This window comes from Cajanus cajan, chromosome 7, assembly GCF_000230855.2.
Source record: "Cajanus cajan strain Asha chromosome 7, NIPB_CcT2T_4, whole genome shotgun sequence".
In the NCBI taxonomy this organism is placed as follows: Eukaryota; Viridiplantae; Streptophyta; class Magnoliopsida; order Fabales; family Fabaceae; genus Cajanus; species Cajanus cajan.
In genome coordinates, this window is record NC_138523.1 from 15,628,566 (window position 1) to 15,647,889 (window position 19,324).

Genomic DNA, 19,324 nt, shown 5'->3' on the forward strand with positions numbered 1-19,324 from the left:
ACCGATTCCCGTAGCAAAAGGGCAGGTCAAGTTTCTCTTGGTAGCTGTGTATTACTTCACTAAATGGATAGAGGCCGAACCGCTCGCTTGAATCTCTGCTGCCAACGTCCAAAAATTCGTGTGGAAGAATATTGTCACTGGCTTCGGCATTTCTTATGCCATCATCTTCGAAAATAGCCTCCAATTCATCGACCAAAAATTCAACTCTTTTCTTGAAAACCTCGGCATCCGGCATCGGTTTACGTTGGTCAAACACCCTCAGTCCAACGGGCAAGCCGAGGCAACCAACAAGGTAATATTGACAGAGTTAAAGAAGAGGCTGGGTTAGGTGAAAGGAGCTTGGGCCGAAGAGTTACCAGAAGTCCTTTGGGCGTACCGATGTGTGCCCCAATCAAGCACCAAAGAAACACTTTTTCGCCTAGCATATGGCACGGATGCTATGATACCGGTCGAAGTTGGTGAACCCTCGTTGTGACGACAGCACTTCAACAAGGAATCCAATGAAAACTCCCTCCGCGCTGAACTAGACGTCTTAGACGAAGTGCGAGAAAAAGCACAGATTATGGCTGAGGCGTGTAAGCAGCGAATGAGTTGACGCTTTAACTCCAATCTGAAGCCGAGAACCTTCCATGAAGGTGATCTCGTTTGGAGGGAAACCGGATCGGCAAGACGTAACCCCACCGAAGGAAAGTTGTCGGCTAACTGGGACGGCCCATTTCGCATCCGACATGCTCTTAACAATGGAGCATACAAACTGGAAGAGCTGTCCGGCAGAATCCTCCCGAGAACATGGAATTCTACCCACCTGAAGACGTACTACAGTTAGAATAAATTTATATTGTATTTACATTCCAAATACTTGTAATACGATGCACTCTTTTTCTTGACCGGTCTTTTTTCCCCTTAAAAAATTGTGAAAAAGGGTTTCTGGCCAGCAAGGTTTTTAATGAGGCATCCGTTCATCAATAAAGAGGAAGTTCTCCACTACACTCAGCCAAGGATGCGGCTTAATCATTTTTACAAGTCTTCCCTCCCGAGATCTCTCTCGGCCAAGGATGCGGCTTAATTATTTTTACAAGTCTTCTCTCCCGAGATCTCTCTCGGCCAAGGATGGGACTTAATTATTATTACAAGTCTTCCTACCCGAGATCCCTCTCGGCCAAGGATGCGACTTAATTATTTTTATTACATGTCTTCCCTCCCGAGATCTCTCTCGGCCAAGGATGGGCTTAATTATTTTTACAAGTCTTCCCTCCCGAGATCTCTCTTGGCCAAGGATGCGGCTTACATTAATTTTTACTATTTTATCCGGATACATTAATTAACACAACCAGTATTTGAGAACAAACAAGCAAAATTTCATTAAAAGGGCGCTACCGGCCCAAAGTTACAAAATCTAGGAGGCTTTGTCGGCCCCCACTTACATGAAAAAACAAAAAAAAAAAGTAACAATGCCCTACGACTCCACCTCGGGCTCCCCTTGGACCCGAACTTCCTCCCCGGCAGCTTCCTCATCGTACACTGTCTCCTCTTCACCAATCGGTCCGGCACTACTAGAAAAATTAAAATTAGAGAGGGAAAAAATCCGTCACTAAACTTCATAAAATCCGTCACAAATCAGTTAGTGACGGAATTTGTGACGGAAATGATTCCGTCACAAAATTTGGCGTCACAAAATATTTAGTGACGGATTATTTTCTCCGTCACAATTAGTGACGGAATTAAGGCGTCACAAACAATATAATTTCCGTCACTAATTTGTAACAATAAATGTTTAGAAATTAATAAAAATCTGTCGCAATTTGTGAGGGATTAAATCCCTCGCAATTTGTGAGGGATTAAATCCCTCGCTATTTGTGAGGGATTTTGTGACGGACTCACATACCTCTCAGTCCCTCTCAAATAGCGAGGGATTTAATCCCTCTCAAATAGCGAGGGATTTAATCCCTCTCAAATAGCGAAGGATTTTATCCGTCACAATTTGCGACGGATTTTATCCGTCACTAACTGAGATGAATCCCTCGCTAACTGTTTGATGACTAAATTTGAGGAAACTATTGTTTTTAAGAGTCTGGTAATCGATTACATGTATATGTAATCGATTACCAGACAATGAAAATCAAATGTTCGAAATTTAGTTATTAAAAGGTGCTCTGGTAATCGATTACCCATTTATTGTAATTGATTATCAGAGCCTATTATTGAAACAATTTCAATCAAAACAAAAATATCAAGTCTTTTTTATGAAAATGCATGATATCATTTAAAATGAAGATAAAAGAACAATACAGACATCAAGAGGAGTTCCCAAGTTTAATGATGTGCTTAATCGGCAAGACAACACATGAAAAATAATGAATGACCTCTATCAGTGTAACTATGACAATAAAGCTTCATTGGAGTATATCCATAGCCATGATACTTTTCATCATTTAGAGATCAAAATCCACAAGGCACACATTTAGGCAAAGAAACCCCTTCAAACAATACACATGAAGCAACCTAATTTTACTAAGCTAGATTGCTTATATAGTGATGACCTTATACCTATCTACCAAACATACAATTAATAGAGGCAACATGTTCCAAATCAAATCATACAAAAATTCAAATACAAGGGAAAAAATTCTTAAAATTGATTACCTTTTTTCCCGGCCTAACAAGCCTCAAGGCCACCTCAGCAGCAGTATTTGCAGTAGCAATAACATCAGTTGCCCTTCCTGTGACAGGACCTTCCTGAAGAACATGAGTGTGAGCCACAATAGATGACAATCTACAACTGCAAATAGATGACAATCTACAACTGGATGACATTGTAAAAAACATTTACCCAATCAGTATGTTCTAATTAAACTCTTTACTTCAAATAATAATTTAATTCTTAAAGCAAATATATTATTAAAAAAAAAAAAACAATAAATTGTACTTCAACAAAAAATTGTAAAGTTGACCCACAACTATTCCCAAAAAAATTCAATTCAGTTTCAGGCAACTAGTAAACCCAACCCACAATAATTATTCCTCCCCAAAACAACTTAACCAACAGCTGGTGGCCAAACTTTCGTGGCCAAAAATTCAATTCAAATAACTATTAAACTCAACCCAAAATTATTCCTCCTCGCCAAAAACAACCTAAAAAGGGAAACATAATCCATCCCCTTCTCTCCCTTTCAAATCCCTCCAATACTAAAGGGAAGTTAAAATTAGATAAAATAAAAAAATAAAAAATTCCTCTTTCCTTCCTAAAAATCAAACCAAACAATAAAAATTTTATAAAAAAATCCTCACTGTCTCCCAATTTCCTTCCAACCAAACACAAAGTCAGAAACCCAAAGCATCAAAGACAAATAAACACGAAATCTGGACCTATCGGAATTGTCGAAGACGATGGAGACAGTGGCTTTGGTGATTCCGGCTTGGCCCTGCTTGTAGACGAGCTCCTGGAGGTTGGAAGCCCTAACCTGCTGCAAGTTGGTGATGCCGAGGACGAAGCAGATCAAGTCAAGGATAGTTACGAATAAAAGACGGGCAATATTACAATATATAATGCAACTATACCTCATTTTCGGTCCACACATAGCCAGAAAACAGTCCTATATTCTACTTTAGTTTTAGCAAAAAAAAAATTGATTGCAAAAGTTACCATGAATGAATCTCCACCTTTCAGCAAAACACCCTGCATCCAAAAATGCGTTTTCCCCATAACATCATGAAAAAAATTCTAAAACATATAAAAATCTAACAAATTAAGAATAAAAAATTAGAAGTAGATATATTATGGACGATAACTAGACGTGTTATTTTCAATATGAATTTTCAACCTGCAACATCCGAAGCTCCACTTTTGTTATTTCCCGACCATTGATGAAAACCTGAGTGTTTCCATTGCTAGCATCCGGTTGGATGGGGCCTCCAACATTCAGATGCGGACTTATAATTTTTGAAGGCTTTTGTCCCTCCTGTGAAGTCATTAAACAAATCAGCATCCGCAACAACACTCTAGAACTCAAACATCATACAAATCACAAATGCATGTAAATAAATACCTTCCCCCAAAGACCAGACACTTTATCATACCAATAGTTTCCTGGCTTCAGCTTCTTTGGAGGGTTTGCGCAGTTCTGCAACGTAACCAAGACTCGACGGCACAGGAGCTTCGATCACGCGAGATTGATTCCTCGAGCGCTCTCGAACTATCCCCCAAATCGAACAACTCACCGGAGCCGTCATTCCCTGCAGAGAACTCGAACGCGCCGGAGCTGCTCAGCTCGCCGGAGAGCTCGCCGACATTGCTCTGGGAAGCTCTGTGGTCGAACGCGATCACGGAGGTTGGCGAGACCGTGGTTTCGGACGCTAATTTGGAAACCCTAGGTTCGGAACCGAGTGTTCGGAGGGGGTGGTGGAGCTGCGGCGGCAGGAACGGCTCCACGACGGGAAGAGCGAGAGCATCGAAGAGAGGAACCTGGGAATAGGGAATAGGGAATAGAGGTGGTGGGTGGTGATGGTGAGGGAGTGAGTGAGGTGGGCGAGTGAAGGAAAAGGAATTGGGGGAATCTTTGTTCTTTTTAGGGTTTACGCGCGATTTCGAAGATAGTTTGGGAAAAATGATTGAGTTGATAAAAAAAAAGGGGCGGGAAATGAAAAATATTTAAAATCAAAAATAAAAAATGTAATTGAACAATAAAAATAATATTATAATTAAATGTATTAAATTTATATATACTAATACGAGCAAGAGTTAGATAACCAGTACAAAATGACTATAATTAAAAAAAAATACTTGCTACTAATTATTTAATAAGCAGTGTTATATTGTAAAAAAAAAAGTTACAAGAATTATAAAGTTAATTAAAGGTTTTTAGTAAAATTGGCTCATAAACTAACTGAAAATTTATAAGTTATAAATTGGAAACTGAAAACTTATTAGTTAAGAACTGAAAAATTATAAGTTTGTGAACTAGCTAATTGAATTGGAAGTTTATTGTAGGCTAATTGATAATTATAAAATGTCAAGAAATAATTCTTATAACGAGGATGAGAAAATGACAGGAAAGATAAAGTAGTTTTTAAATTAAAAAAAATAAAAAATAATTTCAAAAAAATAATAAGGATAAAAAAGTAAAAAGAATAAAAAAAAAGACTTACAAACTGAGTTATTTCAATTAATTTATAAAAATAAATTATAAACACCCATACTAAACAAGCTTATTTACATTGTGAAATTGTCAAGAGATCAAAGTAATTGTTAAATATGTTTTTATCTTCATTGTGAAATTTAAAATATATAAAAAAAAAATTTTAAATAGTAGAATTGATTCTTTACTTTAAATAGTATCTCAACTTTATATCATCCTTCAATGAGGACTTGTGTTGTAGATAAAATAGTGGATTTATAATCTAACAGAAAATCTTAAAATGATTTATGTTAATCTTACATGAAATCGTGTTTTGTCCTAATCTAAGTTTTTATCAATAATATATATATATATATATATATATATATAACAACACATAAATTTAGAAAAATTAAAGCCAACTATATATAATTTTTTTTTCATATTTATCACCCGATTATATAAAAATTGAAAACGAAATCAAGATAAATAAATTCAGAAGATAAAATCTAGAAAATCAATCTAATTCTAATTTTTTTGTTATATTTATAGCCTAATTCTAAAAGAAATATGGAAATCGAGGATACTCATCACTCATTTAAGTAAACATTGAAATTGAAATCAAAACAAATCTAGAAAGGTCAAACAAATTCTAAAAAAGAATATTTTTGTTAAAATTTAAATTCATATTTTTTACTATAAATGAAAATATATAATATAGTATGTGACAAATTATAATGCATATAACAATTTAAGAAAAAAATAGTGAAAATAAAAATAATTTAATTGGAAATAATGTTATAATTAAATTTATATTGACAATGAATGAAATAAATGAAAAATATAATAGATTGTGTGGCAAATTATAAAATTATCTAAATCCTCAATTCTAGGAGATAAATTGACTATTTGTTTGAAATTTATTGTCTTGGAAACTTTTTCTTTGTCATATGAAAATATTTTGCACACATTAAAATTAAACACAAGATTTTCTAGTAATTTTTTTTTTGCTAGGCAGATTTTCTACTAAAATAAATTATAATATGTGACCGCAAAATATTTAATCACTACATTAATTTATAAAGTTACTGTATTAGGCATTTTTTAACATCTAACTAAATCAAAAATCCCTAAGAATATTAATAAAAATATATTTTCATTAATTAAGGCTGAGTTTAGACATGTAGACTTCTAAAATTAAAATAGATATCTATAACCTATAAAGGTTAATATTTATAAAATAGATATCTAGAGCCTAATAATGGTTAATATTTATAAATCTTATTATGTATATACAAGTCAATAGTTACACATTTCATACATAGTTAATTAGTCACATATTTTCACTTGATCTAAAAATTAAATAATCACATATAAATCTTATTATGTATATACAAGTCAATAGTTACACATTTCATACATAGTTAATTAGTCACATATTTTTCCCTTATTTCACTTATATATTTTATCTTATATCTTCATATTTTTAATTATTGAATATTAAAAAATACTTTAAAAATTATTAAATATTATCTAAATTAATTTTTAAAATTATTAAATATTTAAAAATTAGTTAACATTTTTTTATAAAATTTTATTTAAAAATCTCAACATATAAATATATTTTTAAAAGCAATTTTATCATGATAGAATTAAATTATCATATCCAAATTAACAATTTAAAATTTAAAAAAAATTAAATTGACTTATCTAAACAAAATATTTTAACAATGATATAAATTGAAATCAAAGTAATTCAAATACCAAGAATTTCAAATTCCTTGAATTTGTAAAATTACTCATCCAAACACACCATAAGGGAATGCAATTGTAAGAGACAATTATATGAGTAAGATGTTTATTGTATGGATTAGAGTACTCTGTGGGTTCTTAAGAGAACCTTGAGAGAAACAAATAAACTATACAAAAGTATAAATATAACATTATATATTAATATACTTTTACAAAAATATAAATATACATATCTTATCTACTATATTTATATTTTTTTGTAAAAGTATATTAATATATACTAAGTTATATTTATCAAATTATCAATTTATCTATAAATATACTAAAAATATTATTGATATTAATTTATTAGCAATATTAAATTATTAATAATATATAAACTTTATTTATTTAGTAATAATAAATATATATCATTTGTTACATTAATAAAAATTATAGTATATGTTAACTTAAATAAGTAAATAATTGTATAATTTTAAATTATTATATATATATATATTAAAATTTTAAAATTATTAAATTTTTAATGGGACAGATTCGAATTGCATAATTATGATTTTTGAGGGACTAAAATTGTTCAATTAAAAATTAAAGGACTAAAATTGCACAATTACAATTCTTTTAGGGACTAAAATTATCCAATTAAAATCTTAGAGATCAAAATTGCACAATTACAATACTTGAGGGATAAAAAATGTAATTAAGCCAAAATTAAATTAATATTCTTTTTTTTTTTGTATTTCACAAGTTTTTTTTAAAATATTTTTAATGAATGTCTTAGTTTCTTATGTTCAAAATTGACAGTTTTTTATTTAATTAAATGAATTTCATAATTTTTTCAGTCCTTTAATGAAATAAAATATTTTTAATTTTATTATTTTTTAAACAAAAATTAACATATTTTCTTTAATTATGCATAATTCTTAAATATAAAAGTTTCATAAATAAAATTTAATATTTTGAGAGGGAACAATTTGTCACAAATTTTTTCACAAAATATTTTAACCTATTTGTGACGGAATTTTGAGAGGGAAAAATCCGTCACTAAATTTTTTCATTTTAGTGACGAAATTTGTGACGGATTTTTTAGAGACGAAGTTCATTCCGTCACAAAATCCGTCACAAACATTTTTTTTTATTTAGTGATGAAATTTGTGACGGATTTTTAGAGACGAAAATTTTTCCGTCACAAAATCCGTCACAAATTTTTTTTTTTGATTCAGTGACGAAATTTGTGACGGATTTTTAGAGACGGAATATATTCCGTCACAAAATCCGTCACAAAAGTCAATAAATTCTAGTCCGTCACAAAACTTAAAATTCCCTCACAAAATGCATCACTATTAGCGATGCTATTTTTTCCGTCACAAAATTCGTCACAAATATTAATTTTTCTAGTAGTGCGGCCTGGTGAGCAATGGGTGCCTCGGCATCGGGTTGTTCATTCGAGGGGATCTGGGCCAAGTCCATGAACTCCCCCTGGAAGAAATCCTTGGTCATATCAAATTGGAAGTCGGGGGGGAAGCTTCCGAAGCAGCGAGCCTGCCGAGTCGCTTGTGTGAAGCCAGCGCCGTGCTGAGAAAGAACCTTGTTGCGAGCCTTTTCTCTATAGGCCCCGAAAGCAACCTTCTCGGCCTCTAACTCATTACCCAGCAGAGTCGTCTTCTTCGTCTCAGCCTTCAAGGCGTTCTCGAGGCATTGGACCTTCAAACTCAAGTCGTCGGCCACTCAGCCCCGGCGGTCCATCTCCACCTGAAACTTGGCATTGGCCGTTTGTGCATCGGTCAGAGCAGCCAGAGTTTCCTGCATCGACTTCTCTTGGTCAGCCAATTTTCGACGTAGCTCGTCGACCTCAGGATTCGGCTTCATCATGATGCTCTGGGCTAAGGCCACATCTCGAACTTGGAGCTTGCAAAAAAATTCCACTTCTCGGCAGAGCTCATTTGGCCCATGACCGCTTGACCCGATTTCGACGTCAAGTCTTGGCTCAGAAAATCCTGAGCATTGACGTGCAATGCCAAGAAGCTTGGCACCACCAAGCCTTGCGGAACGACAAGGTTAGCCAATCTCTGCTGCTTGGCCTGTCGGCCCTCATCCTCGGCCTTCTCTTCCTCGGGCCTTCTTTTTCCAGCTTGAGGCCGAGATGGACCCTTGCCTCCTTTTCTTCTCGATTTGGCAGTCGACCTGGCCGCACCACCATGGGGGTTGGGAACCGAATTCCCACCCGAACGACCTTCGGTCGTCACCCTCGCCATCACGGGAACAGCCACTCAGCTCCCGATGAACCTCCAATGTCAAGATCATCACTCCCGCAGCTTGCCATAATACCTGCACACCATTAGTCAAAATCAATGATAACACAAGAATTCAAATAAGTAGGAAAGTTACTATCCCGATTAGCTCATCCGCTATGTCGAACGACTCAAACAACCGAACCAATGGTCGGCACGGTAATGGCCGTGGTAGTTTCTCCAAAAATTGAGACTAGCTCGCTCCTCCGGGAACATTCGGGACTTCGACACTGTGTCGTACTTCCGCGGCTTTCGGGTCCAGTACAAAGGGAATAATGACTTCCCTTCGGCGTCAAAAAAGTACTTATTCCCCGTACTCGGCCGAATCATCACCTTGATAAATCCTACTTTGAACTTCTTGTAGGAGGTGGTGTAAGGTTGCAATAAATAGTTGCCTTGCTGAAATAACGACAACCACTTGGCCTTCTTCGTCGGCCGAGACGAGTAGTAGTAAAGGAATAAATGGGGCGTTGGTTTGATGCCGAGAGCCAAACACAACTGTCAGAACCCTTGCATGGCCGCCCAGTTGTTGGGATGGAGTTGGGTCGGCACCACATTGAAGCCGAAGAACACCGACGAAAAACTCATCAAAGGGAAGAGTCACCTTAAAATCTCGGAACATGTAATCATATATGTAAAAGTATTGATATTTACAAGTTCCTTGATCCAAATAGACGAAGTCCGGATACAGCCCCCCGTCGCTTCGACACGGTTGAAAGAAAATAAGGGAGGGCTCTTCTTCCTCCAGAAAGGTTAGGAAGTTCTCGGCAGAGACGAACAATGCTATCGAGTTCCTGTCGGTATAGCGGGAATACACACTGTCGACCTCCCAATGCACCCACGAGTAGTCCGGGGTCTCTATAGGAGGATAACAGCGAGAGGCTGATCCGACATTATGAGTCGCGGGACGGCCGTCAAAGACTGACACAGATGAAGACTCATCCCCGCTTTGGGTACGCTCAAATCCAGAAACGACCTCAACGCCATTTGAACCATTGGACGCCGAAGTCGATATGCTATGACGGTCAGGTTCTGCATGCGATCTAGTGCCAGTAGAACCACTTGTGTCCCCAGAGGAGTCGATTCGAACAACATCCACATCAGCCATAGAGATGTACCTAAATCAAAGCTTGATCGGTCTTGGTCAGTGAAAATTGCTCGTAAACGCTGAAGCTTGCACTTGACGTCGGCTCGGAGCAAGTAAACACGTAAACGCAGCTTAGAGTTGGTCCCCACCACGCCTATTTATAGTGTTTTCCTGAAACGAATCTTAAACGTCGCGCCTCTTTGAACCATTGGATCACCTTGATCCAATGTTCCACGAAGGGCAATCCTTCGCGTCCCTTCTCATTAATACCCAACGTTACAACTCTTCATATTCTGACACCCAACCGCCACGAATGCAACGCCACATCTACCCTTTACGTCGCTTCGCTCCTCAAGGCTGGGGGGCTTGTGTACCGGAAGGGTCCTGTCGACCACGTGGAACGTCACGTGACACTTGTAAAAGTATTGATATCGACCATGTGGAACACCGCGACTCGAGCGCATCTCGTCGATCCTCTTAACAACACGTCGACTCGGCAAATGGTCGAGGCCTAAAGGATCTCCCTATTTCCTGGGACACCTCATCAAAGGCAGATTTGGTTTTATGCTCAACGGCTCGGTAAACGGCCGATAAGCTGGATCAAGAGCACACCTCGCTGACCTCCCTAACAACGCCTCGGCTCAGTATAAGGCCGATACCCTAAGGCAAATCCGGCCTTACGCTTCTCGGCTCGGCCAAAGGCGAATAAGCATAAATGATTAAGACAATAATCATGACTAACGAGGACAAACACGTGATTAAGACATAATCAGCCAATTAACAACGCATTACCTAATTTAGTAAGTGTCAAAAGAGGCCCACTACGTTCAGGGCCCATCACAGGTAGTATAAATAGGTCACGTAAAACAAGGTAGGTCACTGTTCATTTTATTACTCTTGAGAATTGTGGTTGTCCTGACTTAAGCATTGGAGTGCCTTTTGCAGGTACCTCCCCTATCTGAAGCATTCGCCCGGAGCTCTCGTTCGGCCCTCCAGTTACTAGAAGATTACGAGTGTGCCCTCAGACAGGTACAGGAGATATGAATATTTTTTTATATACTCGTATATTCCATTGTTAATGTTCTAGTAATCATTCTAATTACCAAGAGATTAATATCAACAAGTCACATACATGTATGATAGGTATGTTGTGGATATGTTATTTTCTTAACCTTAACCAAAATCAAATTTGCAATTTAAGTCTAAAACTCACCGACCAATAACATGTCAATTTTAAATTCAAATTCTTTCGAAACCTTTGTTTTTAATCACTTTTTCTCTTTGCTTAAAACTAGTAGATCAAATTTAAAATAAAAATACAAAATTAAAATTTGTTTCTTAATTTAATAAAGAAAGGGGTATCATAAAAAAAAAATACGTATTATAGATGTACTATGCATTAAACTTAAATCGGTAGAAAGTGGGTTTTTAAAATGATTGTCAGTGGACTTGAAAAAAAAATTATCATGACAGAAGACAAATTTCTAAAAAAAAAGAAATTTTTCATAAGAACAAATTCAATACATTGAAACTGACTCAAACATCAATAGGATGATTTATAAGGAAAAAAAACAAAAACAACAAAAAAAGGACTAATTAATTAACTACACTTGACTAGATCCCTTTCTTATCTAAACTCCGTTATTATCATTAGCCTCAAAACTTTTACTAAAGGCTCTAATACCTTCAATATATCATTAGCCTTGCTTCAAAAATCATTGCCAATAACAATTTGTCTTGCTTCAAATACCAATTCATTTTTGTCTCTTCCAAATTTAGATCTTCTAAATTCTTTAGAGTTGAACATGTTCCTCAAGCCTTGCTTTTGTTGCACAATTTCTTGAAGTTGTAAGAATTGTGTTGCAAATCGAGTAACACTAGGAAGAACAATTTCTCTACTTCCAGTGTATTTTTTCATGAGATTTACAATCCATGTGTGATTGTAGATAAAAGTTATTACTACTTTTGCATCACTTAATAACTTTTGCACATTCTTTTTTTTTTCCTATATCCTCCAAACAAAGATCCAAACAATGTGTTGCACATGCAGTCCAATATAAATGTTGTCTTTTTTCCATCAACTTTTGACTAGTTTCTTTAAGTGCTTTTCCATTATCTGTAACAACTTGAATTACAAATTCTTCTCCCACTTCGTCCACAACCTTATCCAATAACTGAAAGTAGTAATTAGTATTTCTAGTGTCAACACTAGAAGCATCAATAGATTTCAAGAAAATCGTTCCCTTGCTACAATACACTAGAAAATTCATAATATGTGTATGATTTACAGTATCTGTCCAATCATCACACATTATTGTTACTCCTTTTTCCTTCCATGTAGTTTTCAACTTGCTTATCCATTCTTGCATGCTTTTTATATTCAGCTTTTAAATACACATTAGAAACTTCATAAGGTGTAGGGTATTTAACTGATGGACCTACCTCAACTGCTGCAATAATCAAATTATGCAACCATGGAGAATTTGATAAATTTATAGGTAAGCGTTCATAAATTATAAACTTTGTTCACATGATGTCATTGTGTATATATATCTGTATAAAATTTTGAAAATATAATATCAATCAATAATTAAATTATATTTCAAACTTCAGAACAATGACTAATAAATTAACATAAAAATAAAAATAAATATAAACAACTTAATATTGATATACATATAATTAGGCTAAACATATTATTATATGTAAAAATATTACAAAATGTTCTAATAATCATTCACATTTATACTAATATATAAAGGAGATACGCTTTTCGATAACCATTTTGGTCTCTACATTTTTTTGACCATTATACCCTTTTATTTTAAAAAATTTAAAAAATATTATTTTTTTAATCAAATTTAAGAAATTAAAACTAATGGATTAATCATAACACCAACTAGATTAATATATTTTTATTATTTAATTTTTATTTTTAATAGTGACACAAAATATCTCAACCCTACTGATTAGAAAATAAAGAAAATACATTTAATACCATTTAATTTATACCTATGAACATGCTTTAGAAAACTTGAATTTTGTTCGAAAATGAAATTAAAATAGAGATGCATGTGCACGTAACCCAGTTCTTATCTTTTGGGCAAGTGAAAGCAATTTGGAGTAGGGCACAGCCGCACAGGGTTCAATGGTTCAATGCTACATTAATAATAATAATTTAATATAAAATTAAAATATTAGAGATTCATGATATTAGGCCCATGATCCACTGAAATTCTAAATTAGAAACTTATATTTGCTAACAGCCCATACAATACGGAGGAGATTGACATGTCTAATCTCTAAAGGCCATTTGAAATTTTCATTAAAGGCCACAAAGCCCAAAGGCCCACGTGCCAAATCCACCTCTCATTCCATTCTTTTTCCATGCCACGTTAGTTTGCAGCACTAAGTAAAAAATTATATTAAAAGAATTGGCTAGGTTTCATTCTTATGGGTTGATGTGTTAACCACAAATTCCAGATTCACCACAGCGATAAACCAAAATCAAGCAATTCAAGCCAAAATCACAAATTCATCACCATTTACCGCGCAACCAATGCATTTGAGAGTGCGGCACAACAACAACACCAGTAAGGATATCAATGACAACAACAAAGAGAAACAGAAACAGAGGTAAGAGGCAGAAAACTTACAATTAACAAGCAAGCTTCCTCTACTTGGTAGTCCTCAGTTTCGAATGAAAATGAGTTACTGACTTTCCAACCTTCTAAGTTCTATGTTATTGTTTTTCACCTTTTAAGTCATTTTAAAGTTTGAACTATTATTGATCTAAATTCTGAAATGATTCTCTGTTCTTTTCTTCGAAAAGATTCTCGAAAGTTACTTTTTTATATAAAAAAAAAAGTTATTTTTTAAAGCAATTCTTTGTTCCAACCTTCAATTTTTTATATTGCGAATTCAAAACGGAGGTGTTGCGGATGCAACACCGTTACATTACAAACAAATTTGTGATTTACGATCTCACCGCAATTGCGGTCCGATGCTGTTGCAGACAAGGCCGTAACCGCAATATTGCGGCCACCATGCGTGATGCGGTTCGCAATTTAAAACCCTGGATTGTTCATTTGGGCCAGAACATGCAGGTTCCCTTTCATGCTTGAATCCCCGTGTAGGGAAAGCGTTAGCACTTCTCGAGGCAGCTAAATGGATTACTAAACCTAGTTTAGGGTTTGTCTCCTTTGAGTTGGATTGCTATAAAGTAACCATGGTATTAGTAACAAGCATATAGAAGATTTTTGAATTTGGTGATGATTTATGTAAATGTAAGAAAGTCTTACAAATACTGGCAAACTGTAATGGCATTTTTTTAAATAGACAAGTAAATTTAGTGGCTTACACCTTAGTAAAGGCAACTAAATCTCAAGTTGGAGTTAGAGATTATTTCTACATTCCATATTGTATTATTTCAATAAATATTATCAATGATGAATTAAGAAGTATTTCATAAAATAAATAAATAAATAAATAAAATAGAGACGAGGATATGAAATTTTATTGTGCAGATTTTTTTTAATTTCATTCTGGCCAGAACATGCAAGTTCCCTTTCATCCCTGAATCCCTACATAGGAGAAGCGTTAGCGCTCCTCGAGGTAGCTAAATGGATTACTAAACATGGTTTAGGGTTTGTCTCCTTTGAGGTGAATTGCTATAAAGTAATCATGGTATTAGTAACAAGCATATAGAAGATTTTTTAATTTGGTGATGGTTTATATAAATGTAAGGAAGTCTTAAAAACACTGGCAAACCATAATAGCATTTTTCTTAAATAGACAAGTAAATTTAGTGGCTTACAATTTAGTAAAGGCAACTACATATCAAGTTGGACTTAGAGATTATAGCTACATTCCATATTGTATTATTTCAATAAATATTATCAATAATTAATTAAGAGGTATTTCATAAAAAATAAATAAATAAAACAGAGACGAGGATATGAAATTTGGTTCTGCACATTTTTTTTAATTTTATTTTACTCGAGATCTTATTATATACTTTCTTATCACTAACATACAGTTTCTTTTAACTACAAGTCACATTATTTAAATTTCATTATTATTTTTTAAATAAATAAACAGAGATATAATATCTTTTTCTTGATTTATTTTAATGATAAACTATATATAACTTTATAAATAAATTTAAGTTATAAAAAGTTAAAGTTAAGATTGTGAAAGTAAAATATTTAATTAAATTATGTTACATTATCTTTATGTATATTAATTTGATATAGTAAAGTCAAAATTTTAAATTATATATGAGATTAAATAACTTTTTTAAGTACACTGATGTTAATATTTTAAATCATTCCATTTAAAGATAATTATTCAAATTCCATATATCATAGGAGATTTGAAGATTTTATTTTTTATACTCGTATATTCCATTGTTAATGTTCTAGTAATCATTCTAATTACCAAGAGATTAATATCAACAAGTCACATACATATATGATAGGTATGTTGTGCATAATGTTATTTTCTTAACCTTAACCAAAATCAAATCTGTAATTTAAGTCTAAAACTCACTGACCAATAAGATGTCAATTCTAAATTCAAATTCTTTCGAAACCTTTGTTTTTAATCACTTTTTCTCTTTCCTTAAAACTAGTAGATCAAATTTAAAATAACAAAAATAAAAAATCAAAATATGTTTCTTAATTTAATAAAGAAAGTGGTATCATAAAAAAAAAATACGTATTATAGATGTACTATACATTAAACTTAAATCGATAGAAAGTGGGTTTTTAAAATGATTGTTGGTGGACTTTGAAAAAGAAAAAAAATTCTCCTGACAGAAGACAAATTTCTAAAATAAAGAACTTTTTCATAAAAACAATTCAATACATTAAAACTGACTCGAACATCAATAGGATGATTTACAAGGAAAAAGAAAAAAACAACAACAAAAATAAAGGACTAATTAATTAACTACACTTGACTAGATCCCTTTCCCATCTGAACTCCGTTATCATAATCATCATGTTGAACGAATCTGGCCCAGAATGGGTGTGCCTTCCACACCTTAGGCATTTCTTCAATTGGAATACCCTTGGTTTCGGGCAAAAGGAAGAAAACGAAGAATGACATGAACAACACAAAGAAGGCGAAGAAGATGAATAAGCCAAACTTCATGTGGCAAAGCATTTGCAAGAAGACTTGCGCAATTAAGAAAGTGAAGAGCATGTTGACCGCGACAGTGATACTCTGAGCAGCCGAACGAATCTCCAATGGAAAGATCTCACTAGGCACCAACCAACCAAGGGGACCCCAAGACCATGCAAATGCTGCCACGTAAATGCAAATGAAGAGAACCACAACAATAGCATACCACTGTGGCAAATCTCCAGGGTTTCCATCGATTCCAAACTTGGCTCCAATAGCAATTGCAACTATAGCTTGGCATATGAGCATCTGAACTCCACCTTCAAGGAAAAGGGCTCTCCTACCCCACTTATCAACTCCATAAATTGAGACACATGTTGCAACAACATTCACAACACCGGTGATGACAGCTGACATTAGAGCAGCATCGTCCTTAAACCCAATGGAACTAAACAGCACAGGCGCATAAAACATGATCACATTGATTCCAGTGAGTTGCTGGAAGAATGGAATCAACACAGCCATAGTAAGGTGGGGTCGGTATTTTCTCTGCAACAAGTTTTTCCAAGGGTGCTCCACTGTGCTTGAAGCTTCACTAGCTGCCACAAGGTCATTGAACTCTTCATCAACATCATCCACGCCACGAACTTTCTGGAGCTGAGCCTTGGCCTTTTCACGATCACCCCTTTCAATCATGGAATTGGGGGTGTCGGGAAGGATTAGTGATCCGATTGTGATTATGAGGGCAGGAACCATAGCACCACCCAAACTCAACCTCCATCCCCAACCACCTTTGATTTTGGCGAAGAAGTAGTTCAACACATTGGCCACAAGTATGCCAACAGTAATTGACAATTGGAACCCAATGTTGAGTGCTCCTCTATATTTGTATGGAGCCATTTCAGAGAGGTAAAGTGGCACAGCTTGAGTGGCAAATCCGATACCAAAGCCGAGCAAGATCCGACCCACGATCAACATCCAAACGTGTTGGGCAAAGCCGTTGATGAGAGCACCCACGAGGAAAAGCAAGCCTCCAAAAAGCATGGAGAGTTTTCGGCCGAACCTACGCGTGATGGTGGAGGCAACCAACGACGAGAGCAGTGCGGCCAAGTACAAGGATGACGTGAACATGGTTAGTGTCTGGCTGTTGTATTGACAGTACTGGTTCACCGTTTTGTCCAAGTTCTTCTTCCGGAACACCGACGGAAAGAACTTGTTCAAAAATGCATCCATTGACGTCACCCCTCCAGATATTCCGATATCGTAACCGAAGATCAACCCACCCATGGCTGCGACTATGCATGTTACCGTCACAAAGGGAGTGAGACTCCCGGGGTACTCTTTGCTCCCTCCACTGCTAACTACCACTGCAGCCATTTTTCTCACCGAGACACTAATCTAAACAATAGAACCAAAAGTGAAGACTCAGGAGCTATCTAAACAAGATGGAGCTTTCGGAACTCGGAAGGGAAGTGCTCCTGTTTATATAGAGGAATTTCCTGACCTTTTTTTTATCTTAATTATCATATATCTCTATCTATAAAAATTTCTTTTATATTATTTTCTTCTATATCTTATATCTGTTTGGTAAAAAAGATATAAAATGATACGATAATATCTTATCATATTATATTATGTTGTTTCTTTATCCTCTCTCTTATTTATTATGTCATATATTATATTATAATATATACGTCACTACAAAAAAATAGGTAATTATTGGCGATTTTTTTTTTGCGGTTTCTAAAAACCGCCAAAAAATGTTACATTTGTGGTAAGGATGGTTAGCGCTACAAATTATTGACACTTTCTGGCGGTTTTAAACTGCAAGAATGATAATCATTACAAGTGTTGACAGTTTCTGGCGGTTTTGAACCGCCAGAACGTTAAATAATTTTTTTTATTAAAATTAAACTTAAAAAAAACATTTTTAAAATGAAGTCCGAAAATCTAACGATAAGTACGCAGGGGTATTTTGGGAAAAGATGAAAATAGAGGCAAACGTTTGGCGGTTTCAAACGTTTGGCGGTTTCAGACTGCCACAATATTTAAGCACCTCATTTTAAACGTTGCCAACTTTTAGACATGTGACCAGCTCAATCAAAATATTTTTTTATTAAAAGAATAAAATAAAAAAAAATTTACAATTTTAGTTCAAAATAATCAACCTAAACGATGGTTGTGAAAATTCAAGCTCCTTCGTTTGCTCTTTCGTCTCTATCATTACTGTTCGTGAGGAACTTCTCTTTTCTACTCGATTAATCCATTCATGGTGAGTTTTCGATCATCCAAGTGTATTAAATCTGTTCTGTTTTCTTCAACTCATACTCGCAATTTGCCATTCTCTAATGAGAATCAAAACCTAGATTACGAAACCTGCACGCGGGAAATGTATGCATTCAATTGATCTTAGGGTAGGATTTCATATACAATTTGTTTCTGTCTAAACTATCATTTCCTATTCTCCTGAATTTTGCTGATGGTTGTGTTGTCCCTGTAGCTTCGAATCGGACAGCGAAATTTGCTAGGAGAGTTTCAATTTCAAATTCTGTCGGGGATTCATTTGGTATTGCACTCGCTTTTTCTCTTCGCACTCGCTTTCTTTTTTTCTCTCTCCTAGGGTTTGCTCCGCCATTGACCCACTGTTCACCGCAAAGTCAAGCTCAATTTACATGGGTGAGTTTCTCCCTTCTGTTTCGCTCTTTGGATTCCGCAAAACGCTAAGAAAATGAACAAGATTCCTTTTCTTTCTCATTTGTGCTTGTTGTTGTCACGTGTCGATTTTGTGTGTTTGGCGTTTTGTTGGTTGTTTTGATCATTTACATTTGTGTGGAACGTTATGGAGCAGAGTTAACCATTGTTTTGACTTTGATGAGTTTGATCATTTGTCTTGGAAAAGAAAAAGTTTTAAGGGAGACTGAAGTTTTTTTGTTTTTAATTAAAATAATTTCAGG

The 19,324-nt window shown here is 34.9% G+C and overlaps 1 non-coding gene and 1 pseudogene across 1 annotated transcript; both read right to left on the reverse strand.

Annotated features, from left to right (window-relative positions):
- Positions 1-2,294: 2,294 nt before the first annotated feature.
- On the reverse strand, positions 2,295-4,135 carry LOC109791797 (uncharacterized). The gene is made up of 3 exons (XR_014428273.1): positions 4,047-4,135; positions 3,822-3,959; positions 2,295-3,676 (listed from the first exon to the last, which is right to left on the reverse strand). It is a non-coding gene; the product is annotated as an uncharacterized LOC109791797 (transcript).
- An 8,095-nt stretch (positions 4,136-12,230) lies between these two features.
- Positions 12,231-17,852, reverse strand: LOC145950169 (sugar carrier protein C pseudogene; annotated as a pseudogene).
- Between the last annotated feature and the right edge of the window lie 1,472 nt (positions 17,853-19,324).